Here is a 23,140-nt window from a genome sequence, read left to right on the forward strand (position 1 = left end):
GGGGGCGTTCGGCGCTCCACTACAGCCCCGTCGATGTGAATGGGGGCGTTCGGCGCTCCACTACAGCCCCGTCGATGTGAATGGGGGCGTTCGGCGCTCCACTACAGCCCCGTCGATGTGAATGGGGGCGTTCGGCGCTCCACTACAGCCCTGTCGATGTGAATGGGGGCGTTCGGCGCTCCACTACAGCCCCGTCGATGTGAATGGGGGCGTTCGGCGCTCCACTACAGCCCCGTCGATGTGAATGGGGGCGTTCGGCGCTCCACTACAGCCCCGTCGATGTGAATGGGGGCGTTCGGCGCTCCACTACAGCCCCGTCGATGTGAATGGGGGCGTTCGGCGCTCCACTACAGCCCCGTCGATGTGAATGGGGGCGTTCGGCGCTCCACTACAGCCCCGTCGATGTGAATGGGGGCGTGCACGGCCCTCCATTTCCTGTAGTCCCACGATCAGCTCCTTTGTCTTGCTGACGTTGAGGGAGAGGTTGTCCTGGCAACACACTGCCAGGTCACTGACCTCCCTGTAGGCTGTCTCATCGTCAGTGATCAGGCCTATCACCGTCCTGTCGTCTGCAAACTTAATGATGGATTTGGAGTCGTGTGGCCACGCAGTCGTCGGTGAACAGGGAGCACAGGAGGAGGGACTAAGCACGCACCCCTGAGGGGCCCCTGCGATGAGGGTCAGCGTGGCGGACGTGTTGTCTACGCTCACCACCTGAGTGTGGCCCGGCAGGAAGTCCAGGATCCAGTTGCAGAGGGAGGGGTTTAATCCCAGTGTGCTTAGCTTCAAATATGAGAGATTACTTCATCCTCTGACAAGCGGTTTCAACTCGCTGTTTGCGTTTGAGGTTAGGCCCTACTGAATCGGTCATGTGGACACCGAAATACATTGAGACATTATTTCACTGTAATAGAGGAGAAGTTAACCTTTTCTAACGAAGCCCTTTTTATTTCTCAACTCCTCAGTTGCGCGCAGAGCAGACCCTACTAAAACAGGAGTATCAATGAACATTGATTCTGGAAAATGTATGCGCAGTTTGTCGCGCGTGGCATTGCTGTACCGTGTACCGCTAGCAGCATTTTAGCCAAAGACTGTTATACCAGCTGTCTAGTCTGTGTTTTTATAAATGTGCAGTAAGCATAAAACACAATTATACAAGGATTTGGCAACTCATTCTCATTCTGAGAAATAAGTCAGGACACTTGATTTCAACACCTAAACAAAGTGGACACTGAACAGGCCAACATGCTGTTCAAACAGTTGGAGACGAACAGGAGGGGTGTGTACATAACAATTCAACTGTTCTGCCTTGTAAGCTAGCAAATAGATCCAAGTTGGCTAAACTTGAAATATAAAGATTAGCTGGCTACTCACTAGCACGTGGGCTTGTGCTTGAGAGAATGTTTATGAGACCTGTGTTCATTTTCTATAATGCTACAAGAAGTTAGTCATTATTAGTGAATGTGCATTATGCATGGATGGTTCTGGGAAAAAAATAAAAATAAAGGGCATTTTCATAGATCAGTGACTATTACCAAAAAAGCTGGTTAAACTATTTTGATAAAATAATGAAATGATTAGTGGGTCTTATGCTTGTGGGAAGCATATCTTTATTAGATTAGTAACATGAATTCATTAGATTATTGCTGACTGTTTTGCATTGTGCTTGACTTTTATTTGACTTTTTTTAATTTGACAACAAAGCTTATTTAGAGAAACATTTAGATATGATTTTTAGGCCCTATCGGCCAGCTCTAATCTCAACCCAGTTGAACACTTATGATTCTGGAGCGGCACCCGAGACAGCTTTTTCCACCACCATCAACAAAACGCAGGTTGGCATTTCTTGTCATGAGTCTTGCCCTGGAGGCAGCTCTGCGGAGTTGTCATAAAATCTGATTTTAAACCTAACCTTAACCCTAACATTAACCACACTGCTAACCCTAATGCCTAATCTTAAATTAAGACCACAAAGCTAATTTCATGAGTTTTTACAATAGACAATTTTGACTTTGCAGCTGGCCCATCTAGCGGAAACCACTCGGTTCTGCCTCCAGGGCAAGACTCATGACAATGAACATCAACCTGCCAACAAAACACACATTGATGGAATTTATAGAGTTCCAGATACTTGTAGAATCTACAAGGTCTGGACTCACTGTCTGTATAACAGAGAGTCTAGAAGCTCCAGTACTGTGTTCTACGGCATCGTCCGTAGAACTGTGCATGACTTTGGCATTTTCCATGTCAGAAGAGATTAGCTTATTTGCATTTCAACATAACCTGCAACAATGTAAATAAATACTGACAACATTCAGCAAATTGAATTGCCTCATGACGCCAACAGGCTAGAGGTCAAAGGATTTCTGAATATAATCTGCTAGCTACTTCCCAGAATGGTGTCATCTCCTTGCTATGTATCTACAATGCAAGATCATTTTCTATGATCCTGCGACAAAAAAAAAAAAGAACTGTACTTGATTTGTCTAAAAAAATAATCAATATTGATTAGGCCTAATAGCCAATAAAACTCACTTGACTACGTACTAATTGTTGAATTTGTTCTTCAGCACACATGGTAGCTCGTATTGCTAATAACTTAGTTGCCTCCCTCAGGGGAGTGAGGGACAGTGACGGACTGCTAATAACTCCCTGTCCCTCACTCCCCTGAGCGAGGCAACTGACGGACTGCTAATAACTCACTGTCCCTCACTGCCCTGAGCGAGGCAACTGACGGACTGCTAATAACTCACTGTCCCTCACTCCCCTGAGCGAGGCAACTGACGGACTGCTAATAACTCACTGTCCCTCACTCCCCTGAGCGAGGCAACTGACGGACTGCTAATAACTCACTGTCCCTCACTCCCCTGAGCGAGGCAACTGACGGACTGCTAATAACTCACTGTCCCTCACTCCCCTGAGCGAGGCAACTGACGGACTGCTAATAACTCACTGTCCCTCACTCCTCTGAGCGAGGCAACTGATGGACTGCTAATAACTCACTGTCCCTCACTCCCCTGAGCGAGGCAACTGACGGACTGCTAATAACTCACTGTCCCTCACTGCCCTGAGCGAGGCAACTGACGGACTGCTAATAACTCACTGTCCCTCACTCCCCTGAGCGAGGCAACTGACGGACTGCTAATAACTCACTGTCCCTCACTCCTCTGAGCGAGGCAACTGATGGACTGCTAATAACTCACTGTCCCTCACTCCTCTGAGCGAGGCAACTGATGGACTGCTAATAACTCACTGTCCCTCACTCCCCTGAGCGAGGCAACTGACGGACTGCTAATAACTCACTGTCCCTCACTCCCCTGAGCGAGGCAACTGACGGATTGATACTAGTGTGTAAATAGGCCTACATGTGTTGACAAAGAAATGTAAGTTAAACCAAACCCTGGGATGTTGTCACACGAGAGGGACAACAAAATATTAAAAGTCGCACTTTTGCAGGAGAACAGAATGTAGCCTGCCTCGTTGCCTTTTCAGAACAGGAGAACAGAATGTAGCCTGCCTCGTTGCCTTTTCAGAACAGGAGAACAGAATGTAGCCTGCCTCGTTGCCTTTTCAGAACAGGAGAACAGAATGTAGCCTGCCTCGTTGCCTTTTCAGAACAGGAGAACAGAATGTAGCCTGCATCGTTGCCTTTTCAGAACAGGAGAACAGAATGTAGCCTGCCTCGTTGCCTTTTCAGAACAGGAGAACAGAATGTAGCCTGCCTCGTTGCCTTTTCAGAACAGGAGAACAGAATGTATCTGACTGTACAGTAATAGCATAGATCTTGCCTCGCCTCCAGCAGTTCTAGGTTTCTCCAGATAAGAACACTGCTGGTGCTTGAGGTCTGGTATCTGGTAGACTTGTATAGCATGGAATGAACTACCATTACATTGTCCTTACCACAGTGGCTCTGTAGGAGGAATCAGAGAGGGGGGCAGCAGGAGGATCCACCCAGCGCCAGCGGACCAACCATGACCTCCAACACTGACAATCGCCAAGATGGTATTGAATTTGAAACCCCAAGGCCCTATTTAGTCAGAACAGGGCCTGTATTCATAAAATGTCTCAGAGTAGGACTGCTCGTCTGGTATGAGTTTCTCCATATGAGTAGGACTGCTCGTCTGGTATGAGTTTCTCCATATGAGTAGGACTGCTCGTCTGGTATGAGTTTCTCCATATGAGTAGGACTGCTCGTCTGGTATGAGTTTCTCCATATGAGTAGGACTGCTCGTCTGGTATGAGTTTCTCCATATGAGTAGGACTGCTCGTCTGGTATGAGTTTCTCCATATGAGTAGGACTGCTCGTCTAGTATGAGTTTCTCCATATGAGTAGGACTGCTCGTCTGGTATGAGTTTCTCCATATGAGTAGGACTGCTCGTCTGGTATGAGTTTCTCCATATGAGTAGGACTGCTCGTCTGGTATGAGTTTCTCCATATGAGTAGGACTGCTCGTCTGGTATGAGTTTCTCCATATGAGTAGGACTGCTCGTCTGGTATGAGTTTCTCCATATGAGTAGGACTGCTCGTCTGGTATGAGTTTCTCCATATGAGTAGGACTGCTCGTCTGGTATGAGTTTCTCCATATGAGTAGGACTGCTCGTCTGGTATGAGTTTCTCCATATGAGTAGGAGCGCTGATCCTTTATGCTAGAATAGTACTCCTACTCTCGAGTGGCTTTATTATTACGGGCCTCGTGCTGCATTCAGCAGGGCTTAATGATGTGGAATGTGCAGTTAGCAATATATTATGTAGGACAAACAAGATTCTCTGACATGTAGAAGAAGGAATGAGATCAGGTCTATTCATTACATTTCTATTTACAACGTTTTCCTGTTGAACATATCCAGGAAACTGATGTACCGAGTGATTTTTTATTAGATCACAACATTCTTCCACATGCGGAGGCTATTTTCTCTACTGATATAATGTATTTCATTACTTTCCATTCGGTATTTTCTTTGGATGAGAAGTAGCCTAAAGTGTGTTGTTTGTGGATGATCATTAGCTAACAACAATAACACTGTGCTTTGTTTGTGTGAGCAAACCAGGGCCCAGCCTAGCAGACTGGTTATGGCTGTACCAGGGCCCAGCCTATCAGACTGGTTATGGCTGTACCAGGGCCCAGCCTAGCAGACTGGTTATGGCTGTACCAGGGCCCAGCCTATCAGACTGGTTATGGCTGTACCAGGGCCCAGCCTATCAGACTGGTTATGGCTGTACCAGGGCCCAGCCTATCAGACTGGTTATGGCTGTACCAGGGCCCAGCCTATCAGACTGGTTATGGCTGTACCAGGGCCCAGCCTAGCAGACTGGTTATGGCTGTACCAGGGCCCAGCCTAGCAGACTGGTTATGGCTGTACCAGGGCCCAGCCTATCAGACTGGTTATGGCTGTACCAGGGCCCAGCCTAGCAGACTGGTTATGGCTGTACCAGGGCCCAGCCTATCAGACTGGTTATGGCTGTACCAGGGCCCAGCCTAGCAGACTGGTTATGGCTGTACCAGGGCCCAGCCTAGCAGACTGGTTATGGCTGTAACTCGGGTTACTGTGTAGTACAACCTGCTACCTACAGTATGAAGTAATGTAGCAGAATCTGTCATCACAGCAGGAGAATTAAGACATTCTTCTGACTGGGGGATATTTTTGTGATTGAATGAGGTATTATTGAAGTTGCCCTTGTGCCCATGTAACTGTAGTTACCTGGCAGCTTAATGCAGACTGACTGTGTGTCCCCGTATTGCAGGTCCAGGTCCAGTTCTCTCCAGGATATCAGCGAGCACCTCTGAGGAGGATGTTCTCTGTCCTGCTCCACCTCTTCCCCCCCCCCCCCCCGGACCTGATTCTCAGTACGAGAGAATTGGAGGTCAAACAGGGACTTCGTAAGGATGGTTATGTTACGTGCATATATATTTTTCATTCCAGCTCTTGGTCATACAAAATCAAAGATCGCAACTCTATTGTATTGAAACGGTCACTTTTTATTTACAAAGTAAATCCCTAGCAGCAAAGTTTCCATCCTGGGACCTTCCTCAGGTCCCATACAAAGAGCTGATTTATATGAGAGCGTGTGAGAGCCTGCGTTAATAATTGTTTGATGGCGTTGAGTCGTGTGATTTGACACTGATCATGTTTTCTTTGTTATGTTGTAGTTTTCTCCAGACCCTGATCCACCTCCTGAAGGGGAACATCTGAACAGGGCTGCTAGGCCTACCTCTGGCTGTCCGGAACAGGGCTGCTAGGCCTACCTCTGGCTGTCAGGAACAGGGCTGCTTGGCCTACCTCTGGCTGTCAGGAACAGGGCTGCTTGGCCTACCTCTGGCTGTCAGGAACAGGGCTGCTAGGCCTACCTCTGGCTGTCAGGAACAGGGCTGCTAGGCCTACCTCTGGCTGTCAGGAACAGGGCTGCTAGGCCTACCTCTGGCTGTCAGGAACAGGGCTGCTAGGCCTACCTCTGGCTGTCAGGAACAGGGCTGCTAGGCCTACCTCTGGCTGTCAGGAACAGGGCTGCTAGGCCTACCTCTGGCTGTCCGGAACAGGGCTGCTAGGCCTACCTCTGGCTGTCAGGAACAGGGCTGCTAGGCCTACCTCTGGCTGTCAGGAACAGGGCTGCTAGGCCTACCTCTGGCTGTCCGGAACAGGGCTGCTTGGCCTACCTCTGGCTGTCAGGAACAGGGCTGCTTGGCCTACCTCTGGCTGTCCGGAACAGGGCTGCTAGGCCTACCTCTGGCTGTCAGGAACAGGGATGCTAGGCCTACCTCTGGCTGTCCGGAACAGGGCTGCTTGGCCTACCTCTGGCTGTCAGGAACAGGGCTGCTAGGCCTACCTCTGGCTGTCAGGAACAGGGCTGCTAGGCCTACCTCTGGCTGTCCGGAACAGGGCTGCTTGGCCTACCTCTGGCTGTCCGGAACAGGGCTGCTTGGCCTACCTCTGGCTGTCAGGAACGCAGGCCTGGTGGTAAGGGTTAGGGTTAGGAGGGGAACATCTGAACAGGGCTGCTTGGCCTACCTCTGGCTGTCCGGAACAGGGCTGCTTGGCCTACCTCTGGCTGTCCGGAACAGGGCTGCTTGGCCTACCTCTGGCTGTCCGGAACAGGGCTGCTTGGCCTACCTCTGGCTGTCCGGAACGCAGGCCTGGTGGTAAGGGTTAGGGTTAGAAGCAAACAGTTACATTTACATTTTAGTCATTAAGCAGACGCTCTTATCCAGAGCGACTTACAGTTAGTGAGTTCATACATTTTCATACTGGTCATACACGATGTGTAGATGATATATCTCTGTAACATACATTCTGTCTGTCTACTGGTCTTTCAGTCCGTCTACCTTTCTGTCTGTCTACTGGTCAGTATGTCTACCTGTCTGTCAGTCTGTCTACTGGTCAGTATGTCTACCTGTCTGTCAGTCTGTCTACCGGTCAGTCTGTCTACCGGTCAGTATGTCTACCTGTCTGTCAGTCTGTCTACCGGTCAGTATGTCTACCTGTCTGTCAGTCTGTCTACTGGTCAGTATGTCTACCTGTCTGTCAGTCTGTCTACCGGTCAGTCTGTCTACTGTTACCAATGAAGTAATTCACTGATAACCAAATACCTGTTCTACCAGGCTCAGGCTTAGAACCGTCACCCTGTCCGTTCTACCAGGCTCAGGCTTAGAACCGTCACCCTGTCCGTTCTACCAGGCCCGGGCTTAGAACAGGCCCGAACCACCATTTTAGTGTTCTCTTGTATTTGTTCAAAACCTTTATCATTATTTAAACTATCTTACTTTGATCTGTTCTAGATGTCCGTGGCTAATACATTTATTCTGCAAGTGCAGTGCGAGGGGAATGAAAGAATCACAATGTGACTAGACCCAATGAGACTGTCTTCTCTCTTCCTTTCCAGTTAGGGCCTCTGAGTCTGTTTGCCATGGGGATAATAGCAGTCCACTGTATGAACCTGCTTGTAAAATGTTCCCACCACCTCAGTGCCAAGTAAGTGGAGCCTTCTCACACCTTTTTGTCTGCAGCTCCTCTCAGTTGTTCCATGAACAGATCCCATTGTTGTGGATACTGTTGTACAACTACACAGAACAAAAATATAAACGCAACATGTAAAGTGTTGGTCCCATGTTTCGTGAGCTGAAATTAAAGCTTATTTCTCTAAAATGTTGTGTATTTGTTTACATCCCTGTTAGTGAGCATTTTTCCTTTGCCAAGATGATCCATCCACCTGACAAGAAGATGATTAAACAGGGGCTTAATGAAGTTATTTCAATTGACTGATTTTTCATTTATGAACTGTAACTCAGTAGAATCTTTGAAATTGTTGCATGTTACGTTTTTATATTTTTGTTCAGTAATAGTTTGAGTCCAGTATCAAGAAGAGGAAGTACAGTACTTTCACATTGTGCACTTCCTGTTTTCAGTTTGTCTATGAGGAAATCTCTCACGTTGTCCTGGAAACGGGAATGGTTAAATGTGTTCAGTTCATAGTTTAACCTAAGTCAAAGTCACCACAAATGCAGCTATGCCATCAAGCCTAGTATTGGATAAAGAAGGATGTTTAATGAAACAAACCAAGCCAGTCATCAGTCCACTGTGTTCTAGTAGCACTCTTAGGGTGTGTTCAGACTACAAGGTATGTTGTTGATCTGGTGCGGTTAGTTTCCTTTGTAGGAGAAGTGAAAACCATTTTGTATTTCTTAAAACAAGCAAACTAAAACTAAACTAAACGAGCACGATGTTAATGCACCCTACGCCTTACATTTCAGTTGCGTAGGATACCCTACATCCATTGTTCAAAACCTTGTCCTCTATTAGATGATCAAACATGGGCTAGTAATGTCCTCTACCAGTGTCGTGACAGGAACATGTCCGTCAGATTCCTCACACCAGCTGAAGTAATACTGTCACATTTAGTGAACATGGGGTAAACACTGTGTATGGTCATTTTGTTGACGGGTGTTTCAAGTTGGATGGTCGTTGAAATCTGGGCACATATTCAGTTTTGCCTTTTAGACCATAATGAATAAGATTTCATGGACAGGGTAGACCTGATCCTAGATCAGATTTCATGGACAGGGTAGACCTCATCCTAGATCAGATTACATGGACAGGGTAGACCTGATCCTAGATCAGATTTCATGGACAGGGTAGACCTGATCCTAGATCAGATTACATGGACAAGGTAGACCTGATCCTAGATCAGATTACATGGACAGGGTAGACCTGATCCTAGATCAGATTACATGGACAGGGTAGACCTGATCCTAGATCAGATTACATGGACAGGGTAGACCTGATCCTAGATCAGATTACATGGACAGGGTAGACCTGATCCTAGATCAGATTACATGGACAGGGAAGACCTGATCCTAGATCAGATTTCATGGACAGGGTAGACCTGATCCTAGATCAGATTTCATGGACAGGGTAGACCTCATCCTAGATCAGCACTCTGAATCTGGGCCTTGAGTGTTTTCCCTCTGTTCTAGGGTGAACAAGCCCTTTCTGAGTGATGTTCCCTCTGTTCTAGGTTGAACAATCCCTTTCTGAGTGATGTTCCCCCTGTTCTAGGTTGAACAAGCCCTTTCTGAGTGATGTCCCCCCTGTTCTAGGGTGAACAAGCCCTTTCTGAGTGATGTTCCCCCTGTTCTAGGTTGAACAAGCCCTTTCTGAGTGATGTTCCCTCTGTTCTAGGTTGAACAAGCCCTTTCTGAGTGATGTTCCCTCTGTTCTAGTTTGAACAAGCCCTTTCTGGACTATGGTGATGCTGTGCAGTATGGTATGGAGAATGAATTGTGGCTGAGAAGGCACTCAATATGGGGGAGGTAAATATGTAGAATGTGTCTGCAGTAGAATATGTGTCTGCAGTAGAATGTGTGTCTGCAGTAGAATGTGTGTCTGCAGTAGAATGTGTGTCTGCAGTAGAATGTGTCTGCAGTAGAATGTGTCTGCAGTAGAATGTGTCTGCAGTAGAAGAACCCACAGGAAGGTTATGAATCATGTGAAATGTATTCTGTAATAACAAGTCGAACTCTCTCTATTTTTCTATATTATGACATGTGTTATGACCTTATTCAATAAGAGTTGTCGACTCCTCACAGTGTTTGGTTTAATATCTGGCTTGTGTTTCCAGTCCCCTCTAATGTTTAGAACAGATGTTGATTTGTGTCCTTGTCCCTGTCTTCCTTCAGGTGGATAGTGAACGTGTTTCTGATCATCACCCAGCTGGGTTTCTGCTGCGTTTACTTCGTCTTCCTCAGTGACAACGTCAAACAGGTAGGGGACATGTCATCATGTTGACTAGTACTGTTTCACACCACTAGGTGGTGCTGTTTACTTCTTCCTGAGCAGTACCAGCAGTTTGGATGTTATTATCACTGGAGAGGACAAGATTCTAGCAGGACCAGCAGTTTGGATGTTATTATCACTGGAGAGGACAAGATTCTAGCAGGACCAGCAGTTTGGATGTTATTATCACTGGAGAGGACAAGATTCTAGCAGGACCAGCAGTTTGGATGTTATTATCACTGGAGAGGACAAGATTCTAGCAGGACCAGCAGTTTGGATGTTATTATCACTGGAGAGGACAAGATTCTAGCAGGACCAGCAGTTTGGATGTTATTATCACTGGAGAGGACAAGATTCTAGCAGGACCAGCAGTTTGGATGTTATTATCACTGGAGAGGACAAGATTCTAGCAGGACCAGCAGTTTGGATGTTATTATCACTGGAGAGGACAAGATTCTGCTCGTTCTGTTACTCAGCTACAGTGCATTGGGAAAGTATTCAGACTCCTTGACTTTTTCCACATTTTGTTACGTTACAGCCTTATTCTAGCACTTGTTTTCCCTCCTTCATCAATCTACACACAATACCCCATAATGACAAAGTAAAAATAGGTTTTTAGACATTTTAGCAAATGTATTAAAAATAAAGAACGTTCACATTTACATAAGTATTCAGACCCTTTACTCAGTACTTTGTTGAAGCACCTTTGGCAGCGATTACAGCCTCGAGTCTTCTTGGGTATGACACTACAAGCTTGCCATACCTGTATTTGGGGAGTTTCTCCCATTCTTCTCTGCAGATCCTCTCAAGCTCTGTCAGGTTGGATGGAGAACGTCGCTGCACAGCTATTTTCAGGTCTCTCCAAAGATGTTTGATCTGGTTCAAGTCCGGGCTCTGGCTGGGCCACTCAAGGACATTCAGAGACTTGTCCCGAAGCCTCTCCTGCGTTGTCTTGGCTGTGTGCTTAGGGTCGTTGTCCTGTTGGAAGGTGAACCTTCGCCCCAGTCTGAGGTCCTGAGCGCTCTGGAGCAGGTTTTCATCAAGGATCTCTCTGTATTTTGCACCGTTCATCTTTCCCTCGATCCTGACTAGTCTCCCAGTCCCTGCCGCTGAAAAACATCCCACAGCATGATGCTGCCACCACCATGCTTCACCTTAGGGATGGTGCCAGGTTTCCTTCAGACGTGACGCTTGGCATTCAGGCCAAAGAGTTCAATCTTGGTTTCATCAGACCAGAGAATCATAATTCTCATGGTCTGAGAGTCCTTTAGGTGCCTTTTGGCAAACTACAATTGGCTCCATGTGCCTTTTACTGAGGAGTGGCTTCCATCTGGCCACTCTACCAAAAAGGCCTGATTGGTGGAGTGCTGCAGAGATAGTTGTCCTTCTAGATGGTTCTCCCATCTCCACAGAGGAACTCTGGAGCTCTGTCAGAGTGACCATCGGTTTCTTGGTCACCTCCCTGACCAACGCCCTTCTCCTCTATTGCTCAGTTTGGCCGGGAGGCCAGCTCTAGGAAGAGTCTTGGTGGTTCCAAACTTATTTCATTTAAGAATGATGGAGGCCACTGTGTTCTTGGGGACCTTCAATGCTACAAACATGTTTTGGTACCCTTACCCAGATCTGTGCCTCGACACAATCCTGTCTCGGAGCTCTACGGATAATTCGTGGCTTGGTTTTTGCTCTGACATGCACTGTCAACTGTGGGAGCTTATATAGACAGGTGTGTGCCTTTCCAAATCATGTCCAGTCATAGAATTGACCACAGGAGGACTCCAATCAAGTTGTAGAAACATCTCAAGGATGATCAGTGGAAACAAGATGCACCTGAGCTCAATTTCAAGTTTCATAGCAAAGGGTCTGAATACTTATGTAAATAAGGTATTTGTTTTTTATTTTTAATACATTTTTCGGAAATGTCTAAACCTGTTTTTGCTTTGTCATTATGTGGTATTGTGTGTGTGGATTGATGAAAAACTACAAGTCAAGGGGTCTGAATACCTTCCGAACGTGATGTATACTGTTCAGTCCTCTTGAGTCCTGACTATCACAGTTGCTTGAACCCTGCTGGAAAGGGCAATGTGAAGAAAATACCAGGTCCAGTACAGTTTTAGGTTGGCTCGACATGTGAAAGGGATGAAAAGCAGACCCTAATGTGTTCATTATTCTTTGGCATTCTTCCTTCAGGTGGTGGAGGCTTCTAACGGGACAACCATGAACTGCCACAGCAACCAGACGGCTGTGACCGTCCCCGGCTTCGACTCCCGTCTCTACATGTTGTGTTTCCTGCCAGCCGTTATACTCCTGGTGTTCACCCCCAACCTGAAGTACCTGGCCCCACTCTCTCTGGTAGCCAACCTGGCCATGTGTACTAGCCTGGTCCTCATCTACTTCTACTGCTTCACGGTAGGTACTGCAGGACTATCTACTGCTTCATGGTATGTACTGCAGGACTATCTACTGCTTCATGGTACGTACTGCAGCACTATCTACTGCATCGTAGGTACTGCAGGACTATCTACTGCTTCATGGTACGTACTGCAGGACTATCTACTGCTTCATGGTACGTACTGCAGGACTATCTACTGCATCGTAGGTACTGCAGGACTATCTACTGCTTCATGGTACGTACTGCAGGACTATCTACTGCTTCATGGTACGTACTGCAGGACTATCTACTGCTTCATGGTACGTACTGCAGGACAATCTACTGCTTCATGGTACGTACTGCAGGACAATCTACTGCTTCATGGTACGTACTGCAGGACAATCTACTGCTTCATGGTACGTACTGCAGGACAATCTACTGCTTCATCGTAGATACTGCAGGTCTATCTACTGCTTCATGGTAGGTACTGCAGGACTATCTACTGCTTCATGGTATGTACTGCAGGACTATCTACTGCTTCATGGTACGTACTGCAGGACTATCTACTGCTTCATGGTACGTACTGCAGGACTATCTACTGCTTCATGGTACATACTGCAGGACTATCTACTGCTTCATGATACGTACTGCAGGACTATCTACTGCTTCATGGTACGTACTGCAGGACTATCTACTGCTTCATGATACGTACTGCAGGACTATCTACTGCTTCATGGTACATACTGCAGGACTATCTACTGCTTCATGATACGTACTGCAGGTCTATCTACTGCTTCATGGTACGTACTGCAGGTCTATCTGCTGCTTCGTCGTAGATACTGCAGGTCTATCTACTGCTTCATGGTACGTACTGCAGGTCTATCTGCTGCTTCGTCGTAGATACTGCAGGTCTATCTGCTGCATCGTAGGTACTGCAGGTCTATCTTCTGCATCGTAGGTACTGCAGGTCTATCATCGTAGGTACTGCAGGTCTATCTGCTTCATCGTAGGTACTGCAGGTCTATCTTCTGCATCGTAGGTACTGCAGGTCTATCTTCTGCATCGTAGGTACTGCAGGTCTATCTTCTGCATCGTAGGTACTGCAAGTCTATCTACTGCTTCATGGTACGTACTGCAGGTCTATCTTCTTCACGGTACATACTGCAGGACTGTGTCTTCTGGGGAGGTGGACTAACATGAACTTGTCCAATAAGAAACACTTATTTTCAGTGCAAAATGTTTTCTGTAGCAACATTCTTGGGACAGTTTGCTACAGTGTGCACTAATGAATGCACCCCAGTCCCGTGGCATGTGTTACGTTCCCCAGCAAGAAACCAAAAAAATGGTTGGCAAACAGAAGGGGGAACTAACAAGAAATCACTAACAACAACCTAAACGAAACAGGTGGGGTTCTATGAGGGGTTCTGAAAAACACTCATGGGGTGGGGGGGGGGGGTCCACTGAAAGTTCACTAGCAACAACTGGGACCTATAAGACACCCACCATGAGCACCCACTAAAATTTGCCCAAGAAGATGCAAACAAAATTAAAACCCACACCAAACTTAGACAGGAAGCAAACCAAAAAGTGGAGCAAAACGGGGAAAGATCAGAAAAATAATTGTTTTTAGAAATCAAAATAGTGAGAGACAACTAAAGGTGTTAACCCTCCACATCTACCAAGACCACTGGAGCACTGGGCCAGCCACTCTTAAATAACCCCTGGGCCAGCACAGGTGAAAGGCCTTCTGACTAATGAGATGACAAGCCAGTACAGGTGTAACACATACTGACTAACGAGGTGACACCAATCGGTGCGCCCAACGTATTAACGTGATAACCTCCAACCTCTGAATATAAATGGAAAGCCTGTAACTTGCCATCGTTCCCTCAGTCTCAGTTTTAGTTAGTTTATTCATGATGTACATGTTGGCAGCTAAAAGCTGAATTACAATAAATACATAACCTACTAGATGCAGAGCTCCAAAATGAAACATTCATTCATAAAAATAGTAGCGGCCTCGCCAACTAAAGTCACTGCATATTAACAGTTTTTTAAATGATATGACACATTTGATTTGGAACGGCAAGCCAGACAAAATTAAACGGGCCTATTTATATAATGAATATGAATTCGGAGGACAGAAATTATTAAATTAGACCGATCACTAAAAGCTTCAGTCATACAAAAGTTACACTTAAATCCGAACTGGTTCTCTAGCAAATTAGTAAGATTGTCTCACACAAAGTTCAAGAATGGCCTTTTCCCCTTTATTCAGTTTACAACCTCTCACTTTCAGTTATTTGAAAAGGAAATCATCTCCCAAATATAATTATTTCTAAAACAGGCCATAGAAAGTTGGTTGCAATTTCAATTTAATCCTCCAGAAACGACAGAACAAATAATGCAACATGGATTGGGGTTAAACTCAAATATACTAATTGATTAAAAAAACATTATAAAACATTTAAAAAATGTTTCAAAAAGGTATAATCTTCGTAAATGATATCATATGTAGGACTGGTGGAGTTATGTCGCACATGCAGCTAACAAAAACATATGGAAATGTCTGCTCTACCCAAAATTACAACCAAATAATTGCAGTATTACCGCAAAAATGGAAGAGGAAAGTGGAAGGGGGAAAAAGTAAGGAACTTGTCTGTCGGCCCTGCATTAAAGACCATAATTGGTTAAAGAAAATTGTGATAAATAAAAAAGTATACCAGTTTCCTTTAAGGACCAAAGGATTGACAGCCGTCCCATATAGATTGCAAAATAGTTGGGAAGAGATTTTTAACGTACCGATTCCATGGCATAGTGTTAATGAATTGATACGCAAAACGACGCCGGATTCAAAACTTCGAATTTTTCAATTTCAATTATTATATATAAAATTCTTGCTACCAATAGAATGTTATTTATATGGGGGATACAATCTTCCCAGCTCTGCAGATTTTGCTGCGAAGAGACAGAATCATTAGATCATTTGTTTTGGTACTGTCCATTTGTAGCTTGTTTTTGGTCACAGGTCCAGGAATGGCTAAAGGATTGCAATATTTACCTGGAGCTAACCCTGCAGATAGCACTACTGGGTGATCTGAAAAGTCATAGTCAATCAATCAACAATATAATAATACTATATACAGTGCTGTGAAAAAGTATTTGCCCCCTTTCTAATTTTCTCTACTTTTGCATATTTGTGATACTGAATGTTATCAGATCTTCAACCAAAACCTAATATTAGATAAAGGGAACATAAGTGAACAAATAACACAACAATTACATATTTATTTCATAAACAAAGTTATGCAACACCCAATTCCTCTGTGTGAAAAAGTAATTGCCTCTTACACTCAATAACTGGTTGTGCCACATTTAGCTGCAATGACTCCAACCAAATGCTTCCTGTAGTTGTTGATCAGTCTCTCACGTCGCTATGGAGGAATTTTGGCCCACTCTTCCATGCAGAACTGCTTTAACTCAGTGACGTGTGGGTTTTCAAGCATGAACTGCTCGTTTCAAGTCCTGCCACAACATCTCAATTGGGATTAGGTCTGGACTTTGACTGGGCCATTCCAAAACTTCCAATTTGTTGTTTTTTTTTGCAATTTTCATGTAGACTTGATTGTGTGTTTTGGATCATTGTCTTGCTGCATGACCCAGCTGCGCTTCAGCTTCAGCTCACAGACGGATGGTCTGACATTCTCCTGTAGAATTCTCTGATACAGAGCAGAATTCATGGTTCCTTCTATTAAGGCAAGTCGTCCAGGTCCTGAGGCAGCAAAGCATTCCCAAACCATTACACCACCTCCACCATGCTTGACCTTTGTGTCGTAGGACGGCTCAGAGCCGGAGGCAAAGATGACGGGACATGAACAACAGGTATAGGCCAATCAAAAGGTTATTTATTGTAAACCAAAAACGATTAACTTTAAACAAAGAAAAAGGAATGAGGTGTGGAAATGTCATAATGTAGGGTGTAGGTAAGGTGCATGGATGCATGAATCTGTGTGTGTGTGTGAACATGACTGAGTGGAAACTAAGTACACCTACAAAGGAACAAACAAATCAGGATCATACCTGGAGGAGCAGGGAGAGAGAGAGAGAGGGGGGTTAGTGAAGCAGTTTTATATACCCTGAGCCCAGGTGGCTCCAATCACACCAACTCAAAATCACTAACGACCCGCCTCCAGGAGGAACCGCCCCTGCACTGCAGCGGAGGGGCCGTGACACACCCCTCCTTAAAATGAGGGTCCCACTCTCAACCCAAATTACGACCCAACATATTTAAAACAATCCAAAATTCCTCCCAAAAAATAAATAAAAAAAATGGATACCAGTCCCGGCTTCTAACAGTAGCCCCGTGTCCCCTAGCTGACTGTCCGTCCTCAAACTCACCTAGGGAGCAATTTAAGAGAAAAGAGGCGCAGACAGCCCGCAGGGGTCAGCAGAGAGAAAATACAAACTAGGCTAAAGGAACACGGGACAGAGCATCAGCAATGATATTATCCTTACCACTAATATGTCTAATATCGAGGTTGATGTTCTTACTGTGGAATGCAGAGTTTGGTTTTCGCCAGGCATTACTGGAACCATGTCGTCCAAAAAGTTATACTTTTGAATCATCTGTCCATAGAACGTTCTTCCAAGAGTCTTGATGATCATCCAGGTGCTTTTTGGCAAACTTGAGTCAACTTTTTGGACGAGATGGGTCCCATTATGCCTGGCGAAATCCCAAACTCCGCATCAGCAGTTTTTCTCTTGTTATGCCAGTTACTGACAGTCACTCAATTAACCAATGTCAGCTAACATTTTACAGTTAGTCTAGCTGCCAGCTATCTAAACTTAAAGTAATCCTGGTGAAACTACCGACTGGGGGGGCCCCCATTTGATCATCAGATATCATATTAAAAACTGCACATTGTTCTCTCTGCTCCATGGTAAAATGAGTAGAATTGCAGCAAACGTGCTTTAAAACTGCAAAATTGCTTTAACACAAACCAAAGGCTAGTGTGGGTATGGATGTGGGTGCAGAACCGTGAGACCCTGTGGCCCTTCATGATGAGTTCCGATTTTGTTTTGTGGCCCCCACCCCCATCAAAGTTGCCCATCCCTGCTTAAGACATTCAGAATAGTGAAAAAAATGCATGCTGAGGGCAAATAGAGAGCCACTTCAAATGATCACTAACCCAAACAGATATATAATACATCAAAATACAGGGAACTGCCAAAATAAAGGAAACACATGAGTCAATGAACGGACACAAAGTATACCGAAAGCAGGTGCTTCCACACAGGTGTGGTTCCTGTGTTAATTAAGCAATTAACATCCCATCATGCTTAGGGTCATGTATAAACATGTCCAGTTGTCCATTCATTTGGCTACCATGGCTAGAAGAAGAGCTATTTTCCTGTAGTAAAAAAAACAAAACATTCATGGCGTTTATGACGTGTTCATATACTATCTGGGGGGCCCGACCTCCGGGGGGACCACAACCCCCCCAAAAACTAAGAGTTGGGGGCCCCCAAGGTGGCTGCTGGGTAGTGTGCTCTGCCAGTGTTTCCACCACATCAACAAAACACCAAATGATGGAATTTCTCGTGGAGGAATGGTGTCACATCTCTCCAATAGAGTTCTAGACACTTATAAAATCTATGCCAAGGCTCATTGAAGCTGTTCTTGCTGCTTGTGGTGGACGAACGTCCTACAAGGTTAACTGCTATGCATTGTTATTCAATGACCTTACTGTACTTGATTTGATATTCAACAATGTTTCTGTTTGATTTCTAGAACATCCCAAATCATATCAACCTGCCGAAGGTGGGTCATGCCAAAGACTACCCTCTCTTCTTTGGAACGGCCATCTTTGCTTTCGAGGGGATAGGCGTGTTAATGTATTACATTGTTCATGTACATTTAGAACATATGCCACAAAACATTATTACCATGTAATTACATGTTATTACAACTTACCCAACTGCTGGTGAGTTCTTCTTAAAATATACTGAAGCGATGGCGCTATATATAATTATATATATTTTTTGTCATTTAGCAGACGCTCTTATCCAGAGCGACTTACAGGAGCAATTAGGGTTAAGTGCCTTGCTCAAAGGCACATCGACAGATTTTTCACCTAGTCGGCTCGGGGATTAGAACCAGCGACCTTTCGGTTACTGGCACAACGCTCTTAACCACTAAGCTACCTGCCGCCCTATCACATAGATACTGAAGAGATGGTGCTGTATAGAATCACATAGATACTGAAGATATGGTGCTGTATATAATCACATAGATACTGAAGAGATGGTGCTGTATATAATCACATAGATACTGAAGAGATGGTGCTGTATAGAATCACATAGATACTGAAGCTGTTTAAAGGCACAGTCAACTTAGTGTATGTAAACTTCTGACCCACTGGAATTGTGATTCAGTGAATTATAATTGAAATAATCTGTCTGTAAACAATTGTTGCAAAAATTACTTGTGTCATGCACAAAGTAGATGTCCTAACCGACTTGCCAAAACTATAGTTTGTTAACAAGAGATGTGTGGAGTGGTTGAAAAACACGTTTTAATGTCTCCAACCTAAGTGTATGTAAACTTCCGACTTCAACTGTATATAGAAAGCACCTTTATTTTTTTGCAGTGTACCACTGGTCATAATTGTATTAATCGATGGGCTTTTGGTCATTTCTTGATTGCCTAAAGTGTGCATTTTCTCGTAGATTTGACCAAAATAGGATCCTCTCTCTGTTTACTGTGGCCCTAAATAGGATCCTCTCTCTCTTTACTGTGGCCCTAAATAGGATCCTCTCTCTATTTACTGTGGCCCTAAATAGTATCCTCCCTGTTTACTGTGGCCCTAAAAAGGATCCTCTCTCTGTTTACTGTGGCCCTAAATAGGATCCTCTCTCTGTTTACTGTGGCCCTAAATAGGATCCTCTCTCTGTTTACTGTGGCCCTAAATAGGATCCTCTCTCTGTTTACTGTGGCCCTAAATAGGATCCTCTCTCTGTTTACTGTGGCCCTAAAAAGGATCCTCTCTCTGTTTACTGTGGCCCTAAATAGGATCCTCTCTCTGTTTACTGTGGCCCTAAGTCCAAGTTTAGAATGTTTGTGTGATTGTTTTCTTGTTTTGTCAACATAAGCTGCTCGTCTAGACACTTTAATCACCAAATTCAAATCTCTCTCAGCCATTAGTCATCAAGTTAATACCAAATTTGTATTTTACCTCATTTGAAATTCTCAGCATTTATATGAATGCTTAAAAACCATCAGTGCAGGTTTCACTCTGAGGTTGTAGTGATCAGGCTTTAATAGGTGTTCAATAAAGACCACTGCTGTATCTATCTCTATGGAGACACTGACAGAACCACTGGGAGATGCAGCAGTCACATTCATTCATAATAGCAGGTTGCAAGACGCCATGAGTCAGAGAGAGTTCATGGTGGCAGGTTACAAGACACCATGAGTCAGAGAGAGTTCATTTACATCATTTAGCAGAGGCTCGTATCCAGAGCGACTTACAAATTGGTGCATTCAACTTATGATAGCCAGTGGGATGACCACTTTTTTCTTCTTCTTTTTTTTATGGGGGGGGTGGGGGAAGAAGGATTACTATTATACTATTCCAGGTATTCCTTAAAGAGGTAGATTTTCAAGTGTCTCCGGAAGGTGGTCAGTGACTCCGCTGTCCTGGCATTGTGGGGGAGCTTATTCCACCATTGGGGTGCCAGAGCAGCGAATAGCTTTGACTGGGCTGAGCGGGAACTGTGCTTCCGTAGGGGAGCTAGCAGGCCAGAGGTGGATGAACGTAGTGCCCTCGTTTGGGTGTAGGGTCTGATCAGAGCCTGAAGGTAAGGAGGTGCCGTTCCCCTCACAGCTCCATAGGCAAGCACCATGGTCTTGTAGTAGATGCGAGCCTCAACTGGAAGCCAGTGGAGTGTGCAGAGGAGCGGGGTGGCATGAGAGAACTTGGGAAGGTTGAACACCAGACGGGCTGCAGCGTTCTGGATAAATTGTAGGGGTTTAATGGCACAGGCAGGGAGCCCAGCCAACAGCAAGATGCAGTAATCCAGACGGGAGATGACAAGTGCCTGGATTAGGACCTGTGCCGCTTTCTGTGTAAGGTAGGGTCGTACTCTGCAAATGTTGTAGAGCATGAACCTGCAGGATCGGGTCACCGCTTTGATGTTAGCGGAGAACGACAGGGTGTTGTCCAGGGTCACAACAAGGTTATTTGCACTCTGGGAGGAGGACACAATGGAGTTGTCAACCGTGATGGCGAGATCATGGAGCGGGCAGTCCTTCCCCGGGAGGAAGAGCAGCTCCGTCTTGCCGAGGTTCAGCTTGAGGTGGTGATCCGACAATCACACTGATATGTCTGCCAGACATGCAGAGATGCGAATCGCCACCTGGTTATCAGAAGGGGGAAAGGAGAAAATTAATTGTGTGTCGTCTGCGTAGCAATGATAGGAGAGACCATGTGAGGATATGACAGAGCCAAGTGACTTGGTGTATAGAGAGAATAGGAGAGGCCTAGAACTGAGCCCTGGGGGACACCAGTGGTGAGAGCACGTGGTGCGGAGACACGTGGTGTGGAGAGGGTGGCGAGGAGGATCTGATGGTTCACAGTATCAAAGGCAGCGGATAGGTCTAGAAGGATAAGAGCAGTGGAGAGAGAGTTAGCTTTAGCAGTGCGGAAAGCCTCCGTGACACAGAGAAGAGCAGTCTCAGTTGAATGACCAGTCTTGAAACCTGACTGGTTTGGATCAAGAAGGTCATTCTGAGAGAGATAGCAGGAGAGTTGGCTAGAGACGGCACGCTCAAGAGTTTTGGAGAGAAAAGAAAGAAGGGATACTGGTCTGTAGTTGTTGACATCGGAGGGATCGAGTGTAAGTCTTTTGAGGAGTGGTGCAACTCTCGCTCTCTTGAAGACAGAAGGGACATAGCCAGCGGTCAAGGATGAGTTGATGAGCGAGGTGAGGTAAGGGAGAAGGTCTCCGGAAATGGTCTGGAGAAGAGAGGAGGGGATAGGTTCAAGCGGGCAGGTTGTTGGGCGGCCGGCCATCACAAGTCGCAAGATTTCATCTGGAGAGAGAGGGGAGAAAGAAGTCAAAGCATAGGGTAGGGCAGTGTGAGCAGGACCAGCGGTGTCATTTGACTTATTAAATGAGGATCGGATGTCGTCAACCTCTTTTCAAAATGGTTGACGAAGTCATCCACAGAGAGGGAGGAGGGAGGGGGAGGAGGAGGAGGATTCAGCAGGGAGGATAAGGTGGCAAAGAGCTTCCTAGGGTTAGAGGCAGACCCTTGAAATTCAGAGTGGTAGAAAGTGGCTTTGGCAGCGGAAACAGAGGAAGAGAATGTAGAGAGGAGGGAGTGAAAAGATGACTGGTCCGCAGGGAGTCTAGTTTTCCTCCATTTCCGATTTCATGGTGGCAGGTTACAAGACGCCATGAGTCAGGGAGAGTTCATGGTGTCAGGTTACAAGACACCATGAGTCAGGGAGAGTTCATGGTGGCAGGTTACAAGACACCATGAGTCAGGGAGAGTTCATGGTGGCAGGTTACAAAACTCCATGAGTCAGAGAGAGTTCATGGTGGCAGGTTACAAGACACCATGAGTCAGAGAGAGTTCATGGTGTCAGGTTACAAGACACCATGAGTCAGGGAGAGTTCATGGTGGCAGGTTACAAGACACCATGAGTCAGGGAGAGTTCATGGTGGCAGGTTACAAGACACCATGAGTCAGGGAGAGTTCATGGTGGCAGGTTACAAAACTCCATGAGTCAGAGAGAGTTAATGGTGGCAGGTTACAAGACACCATGAGTCAGGGAGAATTCATGGTGTCAGGTTACAAGACACCATGAGTCAGGGAGAGTTCATGGTGGCAGGTTACAAGACTCCATGAGTCAGAGAGAGTTCATGGTGTCAGGTTACAAGACTCCATGAGTCAGCGAGAGTTCATGGTGTCAGGTTACAAGACACCATGAGTCAGGGAGAGTTCATGGTGGCAGGTTACAAGACTCCATGAGTCAGGGAGAATTCATGGTGTCAGGTTACAAGACTCCATGAGTCAGGGAGAACACACACATAGGTAGGAGGTTGTTCTATCTCCTTGTGGAGCAGATATCAGTCAGGTAGATATAGAATGAACAAATTGACCACTGTGCTCTCTGAGCTGCTCTCAGCTGTCAATAGGGCCAGCATTGGAGGATAGGATAGGGGCCACTTGGCTAAAATGACAGGAAGATGTGCCAACAGGCCACTGCTTCATACACCTGGACATCTAAACCTGATGTTGATGGATAACTTCTGTTCTGACTATAGACTGATAGACCTGATGTTGATGGATACCTTCTGTTCCTACATATAGACTGATAGACCTGATGTTGATGGATACCTTCTGTTCCTACATATAGACTGATAGCCCTGATGTTGATGGATACCTTCTGCTCTGACTATAGACTGATAGCCCATATGTTGATGGATACCTTCTGT

At 45.6% G+C, this 23,140-nt stretch overlaps 1 pseudogene across 1 annotated transcript in view; it reads left to right on the forward strand.

The window, feature by feature from the left end:
- Positions 1–23,140, forward strand: part of LOC311105211 (proton-coupled amino acid transporter 1-like) — a 53,856-nt pseudogene that overhangs the window by 9,240 nt on the left and 21,476 nt on the right. Inside the window, exons 2-10 of the transcript XR_014615821.1 lie at positions 3,906–4,002; positions 5,744–5,879; positions 6,150–6,186; positions 7,083–7,136; positions 7,877–7,965; positions 9,714–9,803; positions 10,170–10,254; positions 12,454–12,672; positions 18,426–18,618. The product of XR_014615821.1 is annotated as a proton-coupled amino acid transporter 1-like (transcript). The remainder of the gene's footprint in view (positions 1–3,905; positions 4,003–5,743; positions 5,880–6,149; positions 6,187–7,082; positions 7,137–7,876; positions 7,966–9,713; positions 9,804–10,169; positions 10,255–12,453; positions 12,673–18,425; positions 18,619–23,140) is intronic.

The sequence above is a fragment of the Coregonus lavaretus genome, assembly GCF_964263955.1.
Source record: "Coregonus lavaretus genome assembly, chromosome: 29".
Lineage (NCBI taxonomy): Eukaryota > Metazoa > Chordata > Actinopteri > Salmoniformes > Salmonidae > Coregonus > Coregonus lavaretus.